This window comes from Cibotium barometz, chromosome 3 (assembly GCF_041138505.1).
Source record: "Cibotium barometz isolate CiBa-2024 chromosome 3, ASM4113850v1, whole genome shotgun sequence".
Lineage (NCBI taxonomy): Eukaryota > Viridiplantae > Streptophyta > Polypodiopsida > Cyatheales > Cibotiaceae > Cibotium > Cibotium barometz.
In genome coordinates, this window is record NC_141048.1 from 65440230 (window position 1) to 65464910 (window position 24681).

General features: G+C 45.1%; 1 pseudogene across 1 annotated transcript in view; it reads left to right on the top strand.

Moving 5' to 3' along the window:
* Positions 1–21895, top strand: part of LOC147640407 (organellar oligopeptidase A, chloroplastic/mitochondrial-like) — a 44268-nt pseudogene extending 22373 nt beyond the window's left edge. Inside the window, exons 13-17 of the transcript XR_015262996.1 lie at positions 19893–20052; positions 20154–20199; positions 20296–20361; positions 20801–20872; positions 21157–21895. The product of XR_015262996.1 is annotated as an organellar oligopeptidase A, chloroplastic/mitochondrial-like (transcript). The remainder of the gene's footprint in view (positions 1–19892; positions 20053–20153; positions 20200–20295; positions 20362–20800; positions 20873–21156) is intronic.
* The last annotated feature ends 2786 nt before the right edge of the window (positions 21896–24681 follow it).

Here is a 24681-nt window from a genome sequence, read left to right on the forward strand (position 1 = left end):
TCCAGGTCATACACGGGTGGCACCAGTCTCGCTCTTGTCCATACGACACCATCTTGCTAACACACGGGTGGCACCAGTCTGGCTCCCGTCCATGTCAGCAAAATACTGGCCTCTTCACATGAGACACCGGCCTGGCCTCAAGTGAATGAGACACAAAAACTGGAGATGGACCAAATGGTCGGCCAATTGGTGACAACGCATGTGTAAAGGCAACAGAATCCAGAAGTCATGCCTGTGAGACATGCAATGTAAGCTGCAAAAGTGAAACTCATCAATGGAGGATCCGATGAAGAAAAATCAGTAATGGAAAAAGCTGAAAATGGGGAGAAAAAGTGGGGGCTTGAGGTGGGCATCAGCTAATGCTATGAGACGATAGGTAAACTCTCAGCGATGCCATGATCAGTGGCATGTATGGCAAATGTAAAGATGCATAATCCCACAATGAATAATATACATGTGACATGTCAAAACCATGAGAGCAAGCCAACACTGGCCAAGTGTGTAAATGGCACTCCCAGTAAACATCACATGTGAGAAAGTGACAATGTCAACATTGTAGAAACAATCCCGCTGCAAGGAAAAACAGCATAAAAGGCATCTCCAGTAGACATCACATAAGAGAAAGCGTCTAGCATAGATCAGCATAAAGGTCAACAAGCATAAGTGACCATGAGGCATCACCAACTGCATGTGGGCAAGTAGAATCCCCCCCCCCCCCCCCCCCTGAAATGCATCTGCCAGACAATGCATACAATGGAGTAAAGACTATATAGCATAGTCATCAAAAGCAATGGCATCAGAAGACATCTCTGCAGGCAATGAAGATGTAAGTGTCAAGGCTGACACATCTGTAGCCAAATTGGCCTGATCTGCACCTGTGAAAGAAGATGCCAGCTTCTTCTTTTTTTCACTCTCAATACGCTTCTTGCATTCCTCTATGGTGTGTCCTGTTTTCCTGCAATAGTTACAGCGCTTTTTCTTTTCAGGCTTGTCCTCTATCTTGGGAGGATTCGATGGGCTAGGTTTAGGCCCAGATCTATTCCCACGAAAAGGAGCATCCATTGCTGACTCAACAGACATCATGTTGTTCCTGTTGGAACGAGATTGCTCTTCACTGAGCAAGAGAGTCACAAGGTTGTCAAAAGTGACCGCATTAGGTGCATTGCCAGTTAACAACCGCAAAGTGGTGCCAAATGTCTGATAAGAGTCAGGCAAGTTGGGCAAAACTGTCTGAACAAGATAGCTATCTGTCAAAACCTCATCAATGTTAATGAGCTGCTCTCGTAGGTCCTTCACATGCGTAAGGTACTGATCGATAGAGTCAACTTCAAGCATGCGGTCAGTCTCAAGCTTGCCCTGAAGGTAAGCTACATGAGCCTCATTGCGACCTAAATACAATGCCGCCAAGGTATCCCAAGCACCCTTTGCAATGGTGCAAGATTGAATGTGCGGAATGATATGCCTGCGGCACGAGAGAGCAATCAATGCATGGGCCTGAGCATCCCTAGCATCCCAAGTACGCTGTTGCTGAGTAGGAGGAAGACGAGGAGGTGGACCTGCAGTAGGATGAGCAGGAATCACTTCACCTTCCGCTGGAGCAGGTGCAAGAGGACGCTCCTCAGTGCCATCCACAGACAACCATACATTTTTGGCAACCAAAACATGATGCATCATATAAGCCCACATAGGGTAGTTGTCCCCATTGAGCTTGTCCTCTTGAGATAGCATTCCAAAGAGGTCATTATTGCTGTTGGCCATGATAGGACAACAAATATGTCACAAGTCACCACGAGTATGCAATGTCTAGCAAAACCGTAAGAATACGGGAGATAAATAGCAGGATAACCTATGGACTGAAAGGGAACTCCTTCACCACGAGAAATACAAATGCATGTCCTAAATCTGCAAGTGTACTGCACGATGATGCAAATCTGTCAAAGTGTTCACAATGGCATACATATGCTGCAGCAAACCACAAATGTATACATGTGTCGTGAAAAACACAATCAGCTGACACTTGTAAGAGTTGCAAGTGCTCAAATCCTGGCAGATCAAATGTAAATTGGTCGAATGCTCCAAAAATGGGCTCAATGTAGAAAAGCCCTAATTTTTAGGCAACCAATTAGACCACATCTGAACCGGATCTGCACCTGTAAATCTGCTAATGCGTTTGTCACCTGTACCAAGTGCTGCAATGTCCGAAAATTGGGGGAAATGCCCCAATGCCAACCAAATGTGCCTGAAATACCCAGAAATTGGAGGAAATGCCCAATGCCAACCAAATGTACCTGTAATACCCAAAAATTTGGGAGAAATGCTCCAATGTCAACCAAATGTGCCCGCAATACCCAAAATTGCATGCAAATAGTGCCAATTTTTGCAAAATCCCCAGCAATTATGATGCACCAAATCTGCTGAAATCAATGGCAATGTGTGCCAATGTTGCAATCGCAGGCTCAATGGTGAAAAGCCCCAAAAATAATGCAAATAATTTACTAATTTTTGAGTAATTTTTGAATTTTTGAAAAATTGCCAGAAAAAAATTAGTAAGAAAATTACTGAGCTTGCATTGGGCGCCTTCAACAAGACAGGCAGCAGGTACAATAGGCACACAATAGTACGAGTAGGTACATGAGGCGACCCAGTACGGGCAGCGCAGGGGCGCAGCAGGACGACACAGATCTGGGGCGATGAAGGTGGCTTCGACGGGCGGCGACGCCGTAGGTACAGGTCGGCGGCAAATCTGAAGTGGATCAACACCGTACAGGCGATGCCGGGCAGGCGACGATGATGCAGGCGGCGACTGACAGATTTGAAGGCGGCAATAGCTGCGAACGTAGATCTGTAGGGCGACAGATCTGAGTAATGGCGGCGGTGGCGCACGCAGAGGGCGGCGCAGATCTGAGCGGCGGCGGCGGCACACAGGGCGGCACAGATTTGAGTGGCGGCGGCAGCGCACACAGAGTGCGTACGGTCGGCAGCAACGGAGGGCAGTTGAGGACGGCAAGGCGGCTACAGGGTGGCGGTGGCAAGGCAGATGCAAAGGACAGTAGGGGAAACCCTAACCCTAATGCAGGATGTGTGCAATAGGCTGAAGCTCAAGCTCAAGCTCTGAAGGGCAGCAGGGGACAAACCCTAACCCTAACCCTAACTTTGCTCTGATACCAATGTTGGGTAGGAGGGAAGCTAGCCTGCACACACACACACACACACACACACACACACACACACACCTCAAGCACAGAGAAACGTGAGAGTGCTGGAAAAGATGTACTCAATAATGATATGAAGTGAAAGTACAAGTGAGTACTAAAAGGCCTAGGGCAAAGTGCCCAACACACATAAGTGTGTTCACACGGGGAAAAAACCTGTGTCCAGTCACATGGAAAAAGTGCCCGTGAGTAAGCTGGGTTCACACCTGAACCAGCCGGGAGTGGACATGACCAACAATCATTACCCTGTTGGGTCCGTGGCAAGTCGATAATGAAATACATTGTAATACTTTCCCATGGCTGCGTGGGAATAGGCAATGGCTGAAGTAAACCCGGTGCCTTTTGCCTATCAAATTTTACCTTTTGACAGGTGAAACATGCACGTACATGTGCCTCTATGTCCTTCCGCATACCTGGCCAAAAGAAATACTGCTCAATCATGTGCGTAGTAGGCAGTATCATCCAAAACCTTTTGCCCCATGTCAGACACCACACAGAGAGAATTATCTTTCATGAGATAACCCTCTTTGATCACATATGAGACATGTGCATGACCAGCCATCAAATCACCTTGCTGATTTCATTGTTGTTCGGATTCCACGGCCGGAGTTAGAGGAAGGGGAGTTACCCTCTATTCGGAAGGAACGTGAGGCATAGGCACAATTATGGGATTGTGTCAATGCTAGAGTCCGTTCTTTCATCTTCCTCAATTGCACACCATAGGTAATCAATCATATCAAGCATATGACGCTAGCCAGAGGTATTTGGCAGCATTTGGCTTCTCTCTACAACAGGGTATCGCCCATGAAGAGGATCTCCTTGGAAGTTCAGTTGCGGGTGATGGATCCTCCAAAGTCGTCGACGATGCGGGAGCACATCAACAAGCTGCAGGCTCTTCAGCAGGAAGTTCTCCAGGGTGGGAAAGAGATATCATCGGAGGATATGAGAGATATCATCGGAGGATATGGCCATAACGTTGCTGTCACATTTGCCCTCTTAGTACTCAGCCTTTTACTCTTCACTGATTACGAGTGGCAAGCTCAGCACCATCACATGGGAGGAGCTTGTGCCCATGGTCTTGGACCAGGAGGAAAGATTCACGAACCCTCCACAGGGCGGAGGTTCTGAGGCCTTAACTGGCCAACGGTCGAAAGGCCGTAATAACAAGGGCAAAGGGAAGGCTTCATCGGAGAAGTCTTTTGAGAAGAAGCTCGACTCAAACCGAGAGAAACTGAAGGCAGAGAGGACCTGTAATGATTGTAGCGAGAAAGGCCACTATTGGAGGCAGTGTCCTAAGCGGAGCACTGAGAAGGGTGCAGAATCCTCAGCAGCAACCGTGAAGATAGCTTTTGTGCACTTAGAGGTTATGGACACCGGTGTTTCATCTTCTTGGTGTAGGGAGGAGGTTGGAGGACTCTCCGCTATGGATAGTGGATTCTAGACAGTGGTGCTTCCAGGTACATGACTCCTTCCTGCATGGCTTTACAGGATCTCTGCATCTATTCTGGTCACATCCTTATTGGGGATACATCCACTATCCTAGTTCACAGTGAGAGTAGGTTGGAGATAGTTTCCGATGGTAGAGGAGGGAAGCATTCCTCCCAAGTGCTGTATGTTCCATCACTTGGTTTTCATCTGTTGTCAGTGCATTAGGTTTGCAAGACTGGCATTACGGGTGGAGTTTGACAAGCATTTTGTTGCTCTACGGGACAAAGCAGTAGGCCAGGTAGTTTGGAAAGGCGGAGTGGAGAATGGAGTTTACAAACTTTCAGCACTCTCTCTCCCAGGTCCTCAGTTTTGTGAAGAGTGGCAGTCTCGTAATGGCCACTTAAGTGTGGATACGCTGCAGGTGCAGGCTTTCCCACACCAGATGGTGGATGGCTTGCCAGTTGATGGCAGCGTTGGCAAGAACTTTCCAGTACAGATGTTGGTAGTTCTTGTGTTCGTTAGTCAGAGGAAACTTTACAGGTAACCTATGCTCTGTTGTCTCATAGCATTCGGGACAGAGAAACCCTTGTAGTTGAGGAAGCTCTTTCCACGGGGACCTATTGGAAGGCCAGGCAGGTGGCAGTTGATTACTTGCAGGAGGAGGTGGATGTTGCACATTCTCCGGGCTTTGTGGTTCCGGATTCAGAGGGGGTGGTTTACAGGTTTTCAAAGGTCTTGAGTGGTCTTCAGCAGGTTTCCAGGACTTGGCATCCCACAGTAACAGTTGTTGATCCTTGTGAGCAGTATGATGCCTCCTTGACTCGGAAGCAAAATGGTTCATTGTCTTGGTTGATGCATACCAGATTGGACGGGAGCTTCCTGATGAGGCTGTTGAGCTCATGTTTGCAGAAGAGTCTTTGGGAGGCAGGATTGCGTATCTTGTGGTTCTGCAGCATGCGAAGGATCTTTGACTCTTTTACACAGGAGGGGGATTGATGGATGGAGTTAGACTCCAAGGATGGAGTGACTCAGATTGGGGAGGAGAGCCAGACATGACGACCTTGACATCAGGCTACAGTTTTTCCCTTGGCTCAGGAGCGGTTTCATGGAGCAGTAAGAGGCAGCCAACTATTGCCTTGTCATCGAGAAAGAGGCAGATTACTGGGCTGCTTGTGGTGCTGCTTATGAGGTGGTGAGGTTGCAGAGGTTACTTGGCGAGATTGGGTTTCCACTGGTGGAACCCGCGGTCATCAAGAGGCATTTTGTTCGTGAAAAGATTGTTGCTGATGACATCTTGCTAGAGTTCTGTTCGAAGGAGGACAGTGCGGTGGACCTCTTCACGAAGTCTTTATCTCAGGCTATGCTCCGGCGGCACTCCTGCTCACTGGGGTTGGTTCCACATCCAGGAGCTGAGAGGGGGTGTTAGTAGTCATCTCCTGTCTGTATATTTACACCAGGGCCTCTGTTGTGGGTGTGCCCGCCCGATTTAGGTGTTTTCTCATTTTTCCCCACTCTCCATATTTTTCCCTATTTTTCCTTGGTGTGGGAGGCTGTCCTGTGCCTTTTGGCTGGTCCAGATGCTAGCCGACTGAACGTGCTGCCCCCAACTTTTCCTTGTGTGCTGGCCGACTTGATCTGTTGCTAGCCGACTGGGAGTTACTGGCCGACTGGAGGAGCAGGTCGTGGGCTGTACATATGGCTGTTGGCTGCTTTTTAGCAGGCCGATTGGCTTCTTGGGGCCATATGAAATGGCAACTTGCCACCCCACACATTGTATCTTGTTATCCAAGATTTTCATGTGTATAGAGTTATATGCTTCTCTCTCTCTCTCTCTCTCTCTCTCTCTCTCTCTCTCTCTCTCTCTCTTCTTTGCGTTTTTCTGCTGTGAACTTGCTCTAGTGTTTTCAGATCTTGTCTTCATCTCCGCTGCATATTCTGACATCCCCATCTAAATCCATGCCCAAGACTCTTCGAGTGGAGGGTAGTTCCAAGAGTTCCGCCTCCCACAAAGATTGATATGCAGATAGCCTCATGGAACATTTTGGATTTAGGGGGGCCTGTGCTTTCAAAGGCGAGGGAGAAGAGCTTCACAGAGCTACAATTGGGAGATCCATCGACATTCTTTTTCTCTAGGAGCACCACCTTTCTGAGGCGTGTACCCGCCGCTGCGGAAAGATTTTACCAGGCAGGAGAGAGACTTTTCGGTCTCCCTCTTTCGGCCCGTTGGGGACGTAGGGAGGAGTTTGTATTTGTGTGAGTGAGCAGCTCTTGCCGACAGTGACAGGCTCAGGTGTCAGTCTATGGGCGAGCACATTGGGTTACCATTATGGTTGGAGAGGATTGCGTGGGCTTCCTCAATGTTTATGCTCTGAACCCCGTAGGTAGAGCCATCTTGTGGAGCACAGTCCCTCAGGCCCTTCTTGAGAGAGGAATCTCGACAGGGAAGCGGCCGCCAAATCGGAAGGGCTGGAGGGACCTTCTCCGTGGCTGGAGGGGACCCATCACCGATGGGTGGGTGTTGTGATAAATGCTCGAAATGGTTCTCTAATGGAACCAAATCCTCTTGTAGCCTGGCGTGCGCGGCGGCGATGCTTAGCTTTGGTAGTCGGCTGTTGGTGGCTTGGGCGCGGGCCAACCGTCTGCCACTCTCCGGTAGTAGGGTCGTCTACGGCCGGATCTTGGTGCTCCGTTGCTTGAGAGCCTGCCTCTCTCTTTGCCCCCTAAATTTTTGGGGGGGGGGGGGGACCACTAGCGGCGGTCTCTTGGAGTGGCACCGAGGGCAAGCTCTAGTGAGGTGGCCCATCTTCTTGCAAATAAAACACTGGCCTGAAAGGCTGGAGTACACTCGCTGAATGATGGGGTCGCCCCGAAGACATGGGATAGATATGACATGCGGCATGGTTTGACTCTCCGGCGAGCCAATACAAATGGAAAGGGATGGAATCCCGGCCGCCTGTACGAGAGATGAGGGAGCGGGGGGGGGGGGGATTCCATCACTCTCCTTAGGGCTCCACCAATCATCGGGAGAAGAGGAAGGTATCCCTCCTAAGGCATGGGAAGCAGACTCATAGGGAAGCCCGATACGCTAGCCAGAGGGTCGGACACGGGGTCGAAGCCATGTTGCCACCGTGCAAAGAAGGCCTGGGCCGTACGCAGTGCAACGGGGCTCATCTGCATGACTCAGTCTGACGCTGCTGGCGAGTCGAACTCCACCTGATAGTAGCCACTCTCCAAAGGATGAATGTCTATGATCTTTGTAGGCCCACCGATGAGGCTCGCCTGCAAAACAAATCTGAGTTGTTCGCGCGTGGGGCGCCAGGGTCACCATGAAACTCGTTTCGGTGGCTTTGAAACTCATTTCACGTCTCAGTGTTGAAACGTTTTATGTGCACATTGAAACCATATTGTTTCATGTGGGGAAAAAGGTTGTGATTTTGTGTGCTTTTTAGCTTTTATAATTCTTTCTCTTTCCTTCTTTCATCCTATTTGTTCTTTTCTCTTCTCTTTTGTATGTCTTCTTTGTTTATCGATGATAAATATGCTAATATCATCTTATAACTATTGGCTTGTACCTTCACATTTCATGTATACGATCGTTTCAGTCCAACGTTTCATCGTCCACCTACCTGGTGTTGAAATGTTTTATTCAAAAATAAATCGTTTCAGCATCGTTTCATTTCGATAGTGAAACATTTTGCGGTGACCTTGCGTTGGGCGGTTACCGACAATCTTGCATACCAGAGTGGATGCCTCTAATGATGCAACAATCGTAGCGAGAAGTTGAAGGTTCGCTTCAAAAAGTGATAAGTAGGTAACGGCGGTCTCGATCAGGGTTGACGGAGCGGCTGCCATGGAGTCCTCTTGAGGGTGAAGACCAGAAAAAGCCGAGACTTGCCGATAGGAGAAAGCCCCTTGAACCAAGAAGACTGCTTGAGGACGAATAGAGGAGATGAAACAGAGGAGAGGCTACTAAGAAGGAAGGGGACGGGAGGAGGAGGGGGGGGCCTCACCACTGATGAATGCAGGGGGGGTGGCGTAGCCGCGAGGAAGGCAGGTGGTGGTGAGCCGCGTAGGGGAAGGAGAGGCGGAAAGGGGAATGGGGGTTGGGAGGGGCAAAAGCGAGTGTGTGGGGGGGGGGTGGGGCAGGGGAGTCACACGCAGAAAGCGCAGAAGGGGGGGGAGGGAGCAGATTGCGCTACTGTGTTAGCTCCCTCGCCATCATTCTTTATCCTTGGTTTTGTGTGACTTGTTATGGATCTCGCATAGCTTGTAGATTTACTTTAGGGTCTCAAAGCAAGCATAGAGGCCATGTCTATGTTTGTTACATGCAGAAGCTCTGGGAGTCTTGTTTCAGCCCTAAACACCATCCTGCAACATACTTGATTCAAAACGCATACAGAAGATAGGGAAGAGAGAGAGCGAGATAGCTGAGTATTCAATATATTCTATAGTACAAAAAAGTACATCTTGGCTAGCGAATTGGTTTCCCTCAAAAGGCGGTAAGACACCTAGATCTAAATTTAAATCTCTGACTCAGCTCCTAAAGAACTGAATGGTATAAACATGAGCAAGTGTGCCCTTTCTATAGGGTTGTAAACCCTCTTTGGATTGGTCGACGTGCTGTCGACTAGGTCAAGGACAAATATTCCAATATCATGCTGTGATCAATGTTGGAAACGGTTCTCTGATAGAACCGAATCCTCCTGTACTTTGCCAGCCTTGCACGCATGGCAGCAACGTTCAGCTCTAGTAGTCGGCTGGCGTTCCGGGCGCGGGCCAACCGTCCACCACTCTCCGGCAGTAGGGTCATCCATTGCTGGATCCTGGTGCTCCGCTGCTTGAGAGCTTGCCTCTCTCTCTACCCCCTGATGAGAAACTGAAGGGAGGGGGGGGGACCACTGGCGGCGGTCTCCTGGACTGGCGCTGAGGGCAAGCTCTAGAAAGGTGGCCCATCTTCCTACAAATGAAACACTGGCCGGGAAGGCCTGAGTACTCCACTCGCTGAATGATGGGGTCACCCCGAAGACATGGGATAGATATGACATGAGGCACTGTCTTCAAGGAGGCAATACAAATGCGAAGGATGGAATCTCGGGTGCCCTTGCGAGCAACGAGGCAGTAGTGTGTGGGGGGGGGGGATTCCATCACTCGCCCTAGGGCTCCACCGATCACCGGGAGAAGAGGAAGGTATTTCTTCCTAAGGCCTGGGAAGCAGATTGTCACTGGGAAGCCCGATATGCTAGCCAGAAGGTTGGACACGAGGTTGAAGCCATGCTGCTACCGTGCAAAGAAGGCTTGGGCCGTACGCAGTGCAACGGCACTCATCTACATGACTCGATCTGATGCCGTTGGCGAGTTGAACTCCACTTGATAGTAGCCACGCCGTAGAGGATGAATGCCTATGATCTTTGCAGGCCCACGTGCAAACGATCTCTGAGTTGTCCGCGTGTTGGGTGGCTACTGACAATCTTGCATACCAAAGTGGATGCCTCTAATGATGCAACAGTCGTAGCGAGAAGCTGATGAAGGTTCACTTCAGAAAATGATAAGCAAGTAACGACAGTCTTGGTCGGGGTTGATGGAGCGGCTGCCATGGAGTCCTCCTGAGGGTGAAGACCAGAGAAAGCCGAGACTTGCCAATAGGAGAAAGCCCCTTGAACTGAGAAGATTGCCTGAAGACGGACGATGGAGGAGAGGCTACCGAGAAGGAAGGGGAAACTCGGCAAGGGGGGGGGGGTGGGGAGAGAAAAAAAAACGGCATGGAGGGGGGGCGGGGGAGGCAGCGAGAGAAGAAAATAGAAAAAAATGGGGGGGGGGTGCGCAAGCTGAGAAAGGGAGAAGGGGAGGGATTGGGGCAGAACATGGGCGCTGCGAGGGAAGGGAGGGGGAGGGTGCTGGCGGGAGAGGAAAAAATGGGGGAACGGGGGACGACGGAGAGAGGGAGGGAGGGAGGGGGGGGGCGCAGCCGCGAGGAAGGCAGGGGGCGGTGCTGTAGAGCAGCGTAGGGGAGGGAGAGGGGGAAAGGGGAACATGGGTCGGGAGGGGCGGAAGCGGGTCTCGCCATCATTCTTTATCCTTGGTTTTTGGCGACTTGTTATGGATCTCGCATAGCTTGTAGATTTACTTTAGGGTCTCAAAGCAAGCATAGAGGCCATGTCTATGTTTGTTACATGCGGAAGCTCTGGAAGTCTTCTTTCAACCCTAAACACCATCGTGGAACATGCTTGATGTAAAACACATACAGAAGATAGAGAAGACAGAGAGAGAGATAGCTTGAAAGTGTACATGATTATCTACTCAAGCACAGGAACATCGAAGATGAGCTTATATCAATGGGTGAAAAAGTCAAAGATGAAGAGATTACACAAGCAATTCTCAAGGGAGTGAAGGAGTACAAGCACTTTGTTACCTCTATTGCTGTGAGGGAAAAATTACCTTCACTTGAAGACCGTACATCCCTTCTACTTCAAGAAGAAGAAAGGTCATTGGAAGATGCATGCAACTCCAGCAAACAAGAATTAGAACTTATAGTCTACAGATGAAGAGGAAGATCCAACTTCAGAGGCAGAAGTGGAAGAAACAATACCACAATTACAACCCAAGAGGTCCACATGAAGATTCAAACTCACCAACTGAAGCAACAAACTCATGGCAACCACAATGTCAAAGAGGAAGAGGAAACTATAGAGGATGAAGAGGAAGAAGCTATGGACAAAGAAGACCAGGAGTATGCAACTACTATGGCATTCGAGGCCACTGGGAAAGAGAATGCAGGAAGAAGCTAGCAGCAAATTGAAGACCCCATATGACAAATGGACCAGCCAACAATCAAACTATGGAGCCTCAAGGTTAGATCAATTCCAACAGCATGTTTTTCTCTCCACATGCATGGCACATCTACAACAAATTGTAGAAGATGATTGGTATGTTGACTCGGGAACTTCTATCCACATGACTCATTGTGTTGAATGGTTCAATTCAGTTCAACTCATCTCAAAGGATGCATCAGTGGTTACAGGAGATGACACCCATCATACAATTCAAGGACAAGGTACCATCCCAATACAAACATCATTAGGTTGGGTAATAGATTTAATGTGTCTTTCTTGTTCCAGGTATAACCAAAATCTGATTTCAGTTGGTCAAATAGTTGAGAAAGGTTATGATGTAAGATTCAATTTGAAAGTATGCCTTGTTGAGGATGACAATAGGAAAGTTGTTGCATATGGAGAAAGGCTTTTCAAGCTGAAATTAGATGATTCTCACCATGCTCACTTCTCATCTCACACCCCATCAAGCTCACTTACTCTTTGGCATAAGAGATTAGGTCATGTAAACCATAAAAGCATCATGCATTTGAAAAGAGGTGGTCTTGTGGAGGAGCTGCCCATGCTACAGTTCAACGAGAAGAAAAGCACATGTCCATCTTGCATGTTTGCAAAGCAACAAAGAACCATGATCAACAGAAGCACTTACAGAGCAAGGAAAACGTTGAAGATTGTACGTACAGACCTGTTGGATCCAAGCCAAACAACATCTATACTACTTCATGACATTTGTGGATGATATATCCAGGAGGGTATGGGTCTATTTCCTAAAGCAAAAGTCTGATGCTTTCCTCTATTTTCAGCAGTTCAAAGCTATGGTAGAGAAGAATGTGGAAGCTACATCAAAACCTTGAGGTCAGATAAAGGGGGGGAATATATGTCTAAAGAATTTGAAGACTTTTGCAAGCAGCAAGGCATAAGGAGGGAGTACACATGGTTCTACAACCATCAACAAAATGGAGTAGCAGAGAGGAAGAACAGGGTGATTGCTGAGCATGCCAGAGTCATGTTAAATGAAGAAAATCTTCCGAACCACTATCGGGCTGAAGTAGTCAACACATGAGTTTCGTAAGTCCTACCTAAGCACTTACCAATCTCACTCCAGAACAAGCATACTCAGGTAGAAAACCCAAACATATTCATTTGAAAGTATTTGATTGCATTCCTTACATGCACACCCGAGATGAAAAGAGAAGGAAATTAGATGCAAAGTCTTAAAGATGTATATTCATTGGATATGACTCACATTCCAAAGGTTACATGCTGCATAATCGTGATTCCCATGAGCTATGTGTATCAAGAGATGTGTTTGATGAGCATGACAAGTGCTTTAAAGCAGCCCCAAGCGCATACCATGAAGACATAGGTGAAGTTCAAAGTAATGGCTCAAAAATTTCCAGCCAAGAAGATTCCCTCATGAAGTCATCATGAAGATGAAACCTCAACCATAGCAGATCTACAAGGGTAAAGGTCACACCTCAAAGGTTGACTTACACGTCAAAGTTTGCAGCAATACACACAAGCCTCATGGATTGGTTTATGAAGCTAACTCTCCCATGAAGTTAAATCCTATAATTGAGTCTCAGACATATGAAGAAGCATGTACAAAGTAAGAATGGATTTTAGCAATGGATGAAGAACATAATTCTCTCATGAGCAATGATACTTGGAACTTGCAGACTTACCAGAAGGCAAGAAAGCAATAGGATGCAAGTGGGTCATTCATGGATCCCTTTTTTTGCATATTTTCACTATCAAGTTACCTTTTGAGCAATCTTACATCATTTTTAATTTCTAGAGTGTTCCAATCAAGCATGGATGTTTTACAAGAGTGAATGTGCAGAACAATAGGCCTTTTAACTAATAACGCAATCAATGCCAAAGCTTGACTATAACATGCAGCAGAAGTATTTGTAATTGAGGATCCTGTCACACAAATGCTCACACCGTCTTCTGTATCCTGAGTTTCGCGAGTTTAGCAATCCACTTTAAGACTTTAAACTTTAAGAGATTTGAGAGAGAAATGAAATGTTATATTAACGTCTTCAAAAGGCCAAAGTGACCTATGAGACCAAAGTTACAACCATGTGACATCTGATACACTGTCTGGAAAAGAAAAGAAAGAACTGAAGGTAAGTATCTAGCCCTTCAATACACCGTAGAGAAACTGTACACCGTATGGGGTCCCGAATTACCCACTGAAGGGCCCTCTATCTCGTTACCGGAATAGTATTTGCTTTATTGCTTCGAAGAGACTGATGGTGTGACTGACGATAAGCCAAACGCAAGATCTCTGAAGACCAAGAGTCGGGCTGAACTGTACACGGCTCTAGAAACACCAATGATGTCTAATCTCGAGCCCATGCACTCTTCCCAATGGAATGAGGAAGGGTTGCAAATCTGAGGTTGAGATAGGGGCTGTTTGGGATTGTTGTAGGCTATGTATGAATGCATGTATGAATGCTGTAAATGAGTATGAATGCTGAGTTTTACCTTCACTATGTGGTTGTAGCAAAACGATGAAGAGATGAATGCTGAAAACTATATGTATGCAAAAAACGCAAGGTTTACTGATGGCTGAATGCTGAAAACTGTTGCGTTTTGCTGGTGGAGGGCTTGATGCACATGCGTTGATGCTCCTAGTGCTGTAGGATGACACACTTCTCCAAAACGCAGCTTGCTGAAGTGACTATGGACTGAACACTGAAACGCTGAAGCGCTTGAGGGTTGATTGCTGAGATATGAGATGAATGAGCAAAGCACTCCTATTTATACTACCCTGAGGCTGGTCGGTTGGCAGTAGATGTTGGCCGATTGCATAATAAATGCTACACGACTGATAAATGGTGTATAAATGCTGAAAATTGTGGGAAAAATACTAGATAAATCCTTATAAATATCCTAATAAATACTAGATGATATTTGAGGGTTTTGCCGTGGTTTGGATGCAATGGATGAATGATATGCAATATGGAGAGCACTTTCTAATGCAAACCCTAAGGTTTCTACTGACTCTACATGCATGAATGCATCTCTTCAAGTGGGTTAAGGGACTTGGACTGGACTGACTGACTGGCTGGCTAAGGTTGAGAATGACCTACGTGGCTCGTGCCTGACTTATCCTGGACTGAGGATTACAATGGGGTCACGGCGTACGACAAATATCATCCTAAAAGGAACTAATACTGTACAATGTTGTACTAATGATGATGAGCCAGCTTGTCACCATGCACTACAGTGCAAAGTGCATGTGACATTGACTATCATGTCGCACGTACACCCACAGTTTCACTGGCATGCGCCTACACGTGCACCCACATTTTGCACTGTGCACGCACACACATCGTGCACATGCACTCACCTTTGTACACCACTCCCCGCTCACCCACACTTTCGCCTGCTTCAACGTGTCCCCGTATTTACAATGCTATCCTCTCTCAAAAAATTAACCCCCCCTCCTCCATGTTGCAGTATTACAATCCATTGAACATTCATCAGTTTGTAGCATATTTTCCATTGGCTAAGCTTTCAGATCCACAAGATCGAGTCCACCTGGCGGCACTTCACCTTTCTGGTGAAGTAGTCACTTGGTGGCAGCATTGGTTGAGTCTACATGTCGACCGGTTCATAGGGGCTCCTCTGTATGTATGGGACACCTTTGTGTCTGACCTATCTACAGGGTAAAGTTGAATTCAGATGGTTCTATTGATAGGTATAAAGCCGAGCTATGTGCTAAAGGATTTGCTCAAAAGTTTGGAGAAGGCTATGATAAAACATGTTTCCTTGTTTCAAAGATGACAACTATAAGATTGGTCATGGCATTAGCAACCCACTATGGATGGCCGCCTCATCAAATGGATGTCAAGAATGCATTTCTCTAGAGATTTGTAGGAAGAGATTTACATGAAGCAACCCCTTGGTTATGTTCATGCCACTTATCCACGCAAAGTATGGAGGCTGAAAAATTCATTGTGTGGGTTGAAGCAAGCCCCAAGGACATGGTATAACAAGATCAATGGGTTTCTTAAAGCTCAAGGGTTCAAGAACAGTGTTGCAGATCCTACTCTTACATAAACATGAAGGTAATAATATCACTCTCACTATCGTATATGTTGATGATCTTATTCTCAAAGGTAGCAACAATGAAATTTTGAAAGTAGTACAAACACTTTTGGTTTTGGCGAAGGAGTATGAGATGAAAGATCTTGGAGAACTCCACTACTTTCTTGGAATTGAAGTCTTTAGGGATGTGACAAGATTGTTCTTGCACAACAAAAGTATGCTTAGGACATCTTGAAGAGATTCAACATGGTTTCATGCAAACCTACTACCACTCCTAAGGAAGCAAACTTGAAGCTTACCGCACCTTACGGTACAAAATATATGTACCATTTCATACGGCTGGTGGGAAATGATCTTGAAAAAAAAAAGTTTCGGTCTTGTCCTGTGCTCGTTTCACTTCGTGTCGTTTTTTACGTGCCTATGGTGTGGTACGCGTCCCGCAGATAACTGTGCTTCATGCTGACGTGGCGAGGATAGAATGTGAGCCTTTGGACTTGATGTAAGGTGATCTTGCAATGTTTGGGATCTTAGTTACCTTGGATGGGCTTTGCTTGAATCTTTTCCTTTTATGGAAGGGCACTTTATATGGACACTATGCAACTGAGGACAACTGCAACGCAAGTGGGGGAGAATGTGACACACCTCACCTGTGGCACACAGAGGATAGCATGTACACGCCCGTGGGCAAGCGCATGTGCCATGTGGCACCTGTGTAGGGTGTGGCACTGCCACATGTCACCTGCTGATGACGTGGTAGGTCGTGGATGTGGCTGACAGCAGTAAAACAAACTGGCCAGCATTTGTATTCATATATATACGTGGGTAGCCAAATCGTCATAATCATCTGCTTTCCTCAACGTTGGACTTCATAGAGCGTTAATCGGTGAAGTGCTAGCCAGAAATCTACAGTAGTAGGTTGCAGGGCTGTTGTTGACGTTTTCACTCAGCCATATCCATTGTACCAGAGATTCAGTTGAATTACTTCTTTCTTGTACGTAATAGAGACAATAGTTTAGGACTCTTGTTTGTGCGTGCTGCTTGTGATTCCACCGCATTCTTCTTTCTCTCTCTAAAAACCCTAGTACATGAGATTGTCACATCTTATGTCTACCTTGGAGTGACCTTAAGAGGCCTCATCTTTTCTATGAGACCAGCTGCCCAGGCTTGCTTGGCAAGAGGATAGACAGCCCTGGCCCTCCTAGAAAGAGAAATTTTCCTGTCCCATTTCCAGGAACCTTGCACCAAATGTTGGCTATTCGGTACTCTAGTCCACCTGCTGGCCAGATTTGAAAGCAGAGGATTGGAGGAGTGTAAAGGGACTGCAGGTGATGATTCTCTCGTGGATGATTAGAAGTAAGCCATTGGTCCTACATGAGATTGTTTTTATAGAGTTTGGAGCAGTCGCAGTGGTCCTGGAAGATCTCTTTCAGACCATGACTTACTCTCGTGGATTATTAGAAGTAAGCCATAGGTCCCACATGAGATTGTTTTTATAGAGTTTGGAGCAGTCGCATTGGTCCTGGAAGCGGGTACACACTAGATGGAGACCATCTCTCATGGTTAGTACTAGAGTCCTCCATGCAGTGTACACGAGAGGGACAAAGCAGACCGTGGTACTCACCATGTGGTCAGATGGTTTGATATGCATTGCCTCCGCATTTTGAGTATAGCCAGGATTCCTCGTTCTTGGATCTCTCTCAGCAAGAGATCAACCGCATCATCAGACTGGATCTGACATAGCTCCATACGGAGCAGACATGGGTATCGTCCTGTGAGCTCACCATGCAACACCAGGTTTACAGAGTATTTCTTATCAGTTTCAGAGGACAGTTCGTTGAGACTCCCTAGACACACGTCACATGCCATGAGGATTGCAATCGGCTAGTTGAGGGTATCCTCTCACCGCCTTCAGATTGAGTTTGGGAGAGCACAGGTAACCACTTGGGAAGCGATGATATGCAGACTATACATGACTGGGGAGGTTGAGACTGAGGAGCATCACTTGTGCAGTAACCCAGTTTACTATGAGATACGTGGTAGGTTTCACTGCCTCTTTCGAGATGCATTTGCTTTCTTTCTTAAGTGATGCACTATGAAGACCACAAATGCCTAGGTATGTATTTATTGGAGCTCTGCTGCCACTTAGATACTTTACTGAGGCAACACATATAGAGATGGGATCCACTGGACACCTTCCAGACCTCCATCGCAGATTTCTTTGGTGCCCATTAGCAGGATCCAGGGGCTACTAGCTGTCGTCAGCAGAGTCAAGAGGGAGCATGCTGGACACTACGGACATCAGCAGAGAGCCTGCGGCCCCCTAGCACCTCACACCATTTGAGCCAGTAAAGAGAGCGCATAGTCTCTTGAGAGCCAAGCACCCCTACCATCCGAGATCGTGCCCATCCACAAATCCACGACATTCTACGATGACATCGAGAGGCACAACCATGGATGCAGGGGATTACCACCTTGTCCTTCATTCTAGATGAGATTTCTATCTATACCTGACTATAGGCTTTCAGCACATGGCCAAGGTGGAAAGGTACGTAAGGTACAGCACGAATCAGGTACGTAAGGTACGCATTTAGGTATGGGTTGAGATTTTGAGGTACGTTAAATACGTAAGGTACGTAAAAACATAAAAAAATATACTATATAGTGTATATATATACAAAAAATAAATGGAAAACTGCAAACTTTAAATTTGAAAAACAATTCATTTCTGAACAATGACACAATTAGCAAAATGAGAGCTATCAGTAAACAAAAGCATAAATAGGTTTCATGAAATGGAATTACTCAAACGTTCAGTACCCATGACTCAAATGCCACGGGTTACATACTATAAACAATCAATTAAAATTTAAAAGTTAAAACACAGTTTAATATCTAGAGAAGCCAAGAAATAATAGTTCTAGTCACTAGTGTCACTATCACTGCACATGGCAGAGCACTCAATGACCAATCCACTTCATCACCATCAAATGATGAAGAAGATGAAGATTCAAGATCTCCATGTGTCAACATGTTTCCTTCGTTATCATACTCTTGCTATGCAATGGTGGTGGCCGCAATGTTGGCAGCGCATCATCATCATCTCTCGTTGCTAAGTTGTTAGTACCAAAAGTATATGCGTATCGTGCGATAAAACACACATAAGTTAAACAAGAAAGTACATGTATCCTCACATGCTTGGGTGTCCCCAACATGTGGAGACGACTAAAATCGGCGACGGTGGCCGGGCTAGGGTTTTTTTTTGGCCTTTTAAAAAACTGCCACGTATGGCCAATGAGGTGATAGCCCAAGTGGTGAAGTTGTTTGCCTAGGACCAAGAGGTCTTGGTTTCAAAACCTTGGTGCTTCCTTGGTGGCATCGCCTACAGGTGGATAAATAAGCGCCTACGGGTGATGAAAAATTGGTAACCATGGGAGGATCTTGGGCCAAAGGCCAGTTTGGGGGGGGGGGTTTGCCACATATGGATCTGTACCGTACACTAAAACGTACCTCATCATAAGGTACGTAGGTATGGATGCAACCTTGTATTGTATTCATAGTAACAGAAAACGGCTGTTTCCTAGCCAAAGTTGCAAAAACTGCATTTCTTGGATGCAGCGTTTTCGTTTCCTATTAGGGTTTCCCCCATGCTTTTCCCTTGCCAAGCTTGATTTTCACCAATTTTCCTTGTATTGTATTCATAGTAATAGAAAACGGCTGTTTCCTTGCCAAAGTTGCAGAAACTACATTTCTTGAGACTTGGATGCAGCGTTTCTGTTTCCTATTAGGATTTCCCCCATGCTTTTCCCCTGCTAAGCTTGATTTTCACCAATTTTCCTTGTTATCTCTTTCAAATGTTGATCCACGAAAGTTTCTTTGCCTTTTCTTTCAACTTTTTTTTATCATTTTTATTTTTATCTACTATATAATGTTATAATGTTAAAGACATGCCGTTACCTAGCCGTTTTAGTTTCCTAGTTTCACATGGTTTTGGTTGCAGAGACATCATCTGTTTCTGTTACATGCAACTATGATTGCACTTTCACTCTCATATGCTTATAGCATAGGTAAGCTAGTCTCTTGTTTTTTCAATGTTATTTCCATGACACTATTGTCATGGATCTATTGTACTTATTTTTGGTCTCATTGACCCTTTGGGTCTTTTGAAGACTTTAATATGACACCCCCCAAAAAAAAAATAAAAATGAAAATAAGAATAAATAAATAAATAAATAAAGAAGTAATTTAATGAATAAATAAAGCTCCATGTTTGCTCTTACAGGAGGCCTATATAGAACCCTTAACATTTCTATTCTATTTGATAATGTCATCAAAGTGACTTGCATTCATAAATCTTATTTCACAGATACACTTTGCAAGCATTGACCTGGAGCTACATTCCAAGTACATACCTGGTGGCGAAGAGACCATTTTTGATGTGGACAGAAGAGTTGCACAAAAGACTCATGTTATACGACCGTTACCAGAGGACAGATTTCTTTGCAGCTTTGAACACATTTTTGCAGGTGATTTCTCGAAAGCAAAATGGCGATAATACAAGCCAACATTCATAAGACCTTTTGAGATTTTTGGAAATCATATAAGGTTCTACTTTAATGTTTTACCTTTTGCTTTGAAACAGGTGGTTATTCTGCAGCTACTACAGCTACAAGGTAATTTTCCAGCAAGCTTATTTTATCTCAACAATTTGAAAAAAAGTGCTCTTAAATAATACACGAGGGATAACATTTTTTTTTCTTTCTTTGCAGTGGGCTGAAGTTATATCGGCAGATGCATTTTCAGCTTTTGAGGAAGTTGGTTTAGATAATGAACAGGTGAACTGTTACCTTAGCATTGCTTCATTTCTTGCATGACTTTGACGACCTGTCTCGTGAGCGGAGGCGGGCTATATTGATACTGCAAAGAGAAAAATGGAATATTATTTATAATAAATTTTGCTAATTCTTTGTAGAATTCATTTATATCCTACTTATGTTCTCTCTCTCTCTCTCTCTCTCTCTCTCTGTTTGTTCAGTAGGATGTTTTGTTGAATATTTCAGTCAAGACTGCCATGGTCTTTATGTTATGTTTTGGGTCTCATAGGTCATTTTGGCCTTCTGGAGATGTTAATACAATCTTTCTCTCTCTCTCTCTCTCTCTCTCTCTCTCTCTCTCAAACACACATTTTCCCCCACCCCACCCCCCCCCCCCCCAAAAAAAAAAAACTAAAAAGGTCTTGCCTAATTGTTTTTTCACTTGTTTATATAATAATAGGCTGTGAAAGAGACTGGAAATAGGTTCCGCGAGACTGTCCTTGCCTTGGGTGGAGGCAGACCGCCACTGGAGGTCTCTTCTCTCTCTCTCTCTCTCTCTCTCTCTCTCTCTCGTATTAGAAATGGTGTCAAAATTTGGTCCTTGTATTTGCTAAGTAGACAACATAGGGTTGTGACAACAGTAATTCATGAGCTATTAACCTTGCTTCGGAATGGAAAATGGAAGCAGCTTGTGCATGATTTATATTCCTCTCTGTCATGTCCCGTAAATTAGCTCAATTTGTCTTGAATAATCATAGGTTAGCTCAATTTGTACTTTGCTGATGAAGCATTTTGTGGACTAAATTGAAAATGCAGGTGTTTGTGGATTTCCGTGGAAGAGAACCATCCATAGATGCACTTCTAAGACACAATGGACTCTTGAAAGTGTCTGCATGATGTTCTCAGGTTCTTACTACCTTGATCTCCCTGGAGGCATCAGTTTGATTTATTCTGAAGTTTGATAAGAGTCAAGCATGAAGGCAGCAATATACATAAAGTTTGATTATATTGCTGCCTTGTCCAGTTCCCCCCACCAAAGCAAACACAAGATTGTAATTCAAGATTAAAAATATTATCTTAGTCTCCATGCAAGCGGAAGGCAGATAGATGTTGTCGATGTAGACGACATGCAAAGTTTGTTCCGCATCTTCTTTGGCATTGCATGGAGTCCAGGACTTTATTGCAAGCATCGACTCGCAATCTCCAAGGACGTTTTCCATCCTTCAAAGGAGGAAAACTCTTCTGGGTTTTTGGCATTTTGCCATCTTGCATGGATGGATTTGACACTTTCATGATCTGGATGAGATATTGGGCACTCTAGACTATTTGGAAGGCTAGGAACCATATTATGTTTCAACAGCCTTCTCTGAATGCTTATGCTTTCTTTCATGCCAATCTTTGCCAGTCCCTACATGACTGTTGCGACACCTGGAAGCTATTGATACCTCACAGTTTGAGGTCTTTGTCTAATGTTTCTAGCTTTTCTCCTTCGACAACTTCTCTATGAAGTACATCCTCCCCATGTATATAGCTCCTTGGTAATAGAACATGGGTTTTTTACTTTAAAAAAAGGGGTGTGTGTGTGTGTGTATATGTGTGTATGTATATGCGCGCGCATACACACACAATTATATATATATACGGTGGTGTTGTGTATACGTATATTTCAAAAGTGCACCAAGGTCCAAAGAGCTTTACGATCAAAATGGGGCGAGGGTGCAACCACTCTATTCCCTCTTAATTACCAATCAAGACAGCACAAGGGGCGCTAATACCATTCACATGTACTTGAAATCCCTACGGACTATGGCATTTGGCTCTCCAAGATCCATCAAATGCCCGTAGCCGCTTTCACATGCACGTTTGTGGCCAGGGTCTCCAAGATGCAGCTGGCACTCTCTAGAGAAGCATGGTCAAGACATGCCATGGCTGCATGTGGTGTTGTACACCCATGTCCATTCATGTAAAAAGATTAGTGATAGAATCCCGAAAAATTAGGAGGCAACTACATTCCCCCGGCTTCTAAGGAGTTGTCCTCAACTAACAAGCTTCCAAGTAATTGTTGAGTAGATTGGAATATTCTTTTAGGTCATGCCCGTCCATCCACCTAGAATCTATAGGGGAATAGTTCTTGTATTAACCAAGTACTTCTGGATTAGCTTTCCTCCTTTGATTTTGCGCTCTTGGTGAAAAACTATCTATTCTGGTTGAAGCACCTCCTCGAATTCATCTACTTCCGGTGGATCTTCTGTAAGTGGTTCAAGAGGGTGGTGTTCCAACATATGGCTTTAATAAAATGATATGAAAAGCATTGTACATCTTCCAATGGTTGGGTAAAGCCAATCGAAAGGCCACCTCATTAATCGTTTGAGTAACTTGAAATGGACCATAATACTTGTTAGCAAAAGCTTGATCGCCTTGCCTTCTAGCCCCTGTCTGTTGCGGAGACGTGCCTTTCCAAATTTAAGGAGGACCCAGTTCCTCTCCTTAATGTTCATTTTGTGTCTATACTTGTCAACAACTTTCTTATGCTTATCTTGAGAGTGTTGTATGGCTGCCCGTACCTGTGCATAAGTGGTATCCAACATACTGATCAGTAGCAAAGATTTCATCTTTAGTGCGAAGGATGGGTGGAAGTACAACTTTACCATAGATGACTTCAAATGGCGCCTTACCGGTGGAAGAACACACAATATTATTGTATGCAAACTCGACTAGGGTCAAATATTTTCCCATGCTATTTTTTACTCAAAAACATAGCACTTGAGCAAGTCTAGCACCACTAAATTTGCGATCTCGCCTTGCCCATCAGTTTGTGGATGACAAGTAGAGGAGAAATTCAGTTTAGTATCCATGTAGTCAAAAAGAGCTTTCCAAAATAAGCTCATGGTCTTGGGATCCTTGTCATGAAGCCATAGAGCTTGATTTCCACATGTACATAGGGGCCCATGGGCAAAAGGAGAAAGTGACTATAAATAGGGCTTGGGGTACATTGGTAGGATCTTTTTTTGACACTTTTACTAATTTTGGTCATCTTGTACCTTTGGGCTCCATCAATGGAGATTTGGCCTTCCATGGTCAAGTTCATGGCTAACTTGAAAGCCATCCTCTTGGTGAGAGGTTAAACACACTTAGGCTATTTGTGCATCTTCTCTTGCTACATGCACTTATAGATTTTCTCTCTCTTGTATATTCATGTGATGAGCCATTTGATAACTAATCTCATGATTAATGGATACTAGATTCTTGCTTTGATGTGTTTGATTCAATATTTTACTCTAGATCCATTTCATTTGGTATCAGAGCCTTGATTTTGATCCATTATCAAGGTTTTGGACATGAGATTAGTCATTTTCTTGATAATTTTTTGAATTTTCTCTTGATTTCTTGGAGTTTTGGCTTAATCTTACTTAATTTCTACTTAATCTTTTGAGATTAGTAGAGGGGAGACATCATTTCATGTGATTTCATGGAGATTTAGCTCAATTGGACCTAATTTGGGTACCTTGGATCAATTATTTGGGACGGGGATACAAAATTGAAAAAAACTTGAATTAATCACTTGTTAATTTGAATTAATCACCTGTTAATCTCTTTGTTAATCACGTTTATCTTTTTGTGCTTCTACTCCAAGCTTTCCATAGCCATTACTTCTCATCTTTCCCCCGTTTTGCTCCCATTTGCTAGGGCTTTTGTTGATCTTGAGGAGAGGAATACATAGAGTACCAATTTACATGCATGTTTTTGAAAATTTTTGAAAATTTGTTTCCCTTTCTTTTTCCTAAAACCAATTTCTGAGAGAACATGCGTGTGCCAGAGCTACCCTAAAACCAGAGCCATGACCGTGTCTGCTACTTCTTCTGCCCGCTCGGTGTCTACATGGAGAAGGTGAAGTCCCAATTTGTTGGCAAGTGAAGAATCGGCCGCTTTGTCAACCGATCCGAGGCACAGGATGAGCTGCCATGGCTGCAGGCGGCGCTATGCGGCCCGCGGAAGAAAGGAGAGCGACTGCAAAAGGACGGCGATGGCGACTTCAATTTTTCTGTCTGAAATCTGCGTAAGGCCAACGTGCTGAATGCAAGATTCTTTAATCACACCCATTTGGATGTCATGTGGCCATTTGTGAGACAAATGCAAGATTCTTTGATGAATCCATGCATAAATGGATGAAGGAATGCATATGCTTAGATGCATTGATTGAGCCACATGCATGGAGTGGATGTTGAGTAATAATGAGAAGGTTTTTGCTATGGACATGATGCTTTTATGCATTGGTATGATGCTATTGAGCATTGGAAGAGCTTGGTGTGTGATTGGAATCAATTGGTAATGCTACATTCA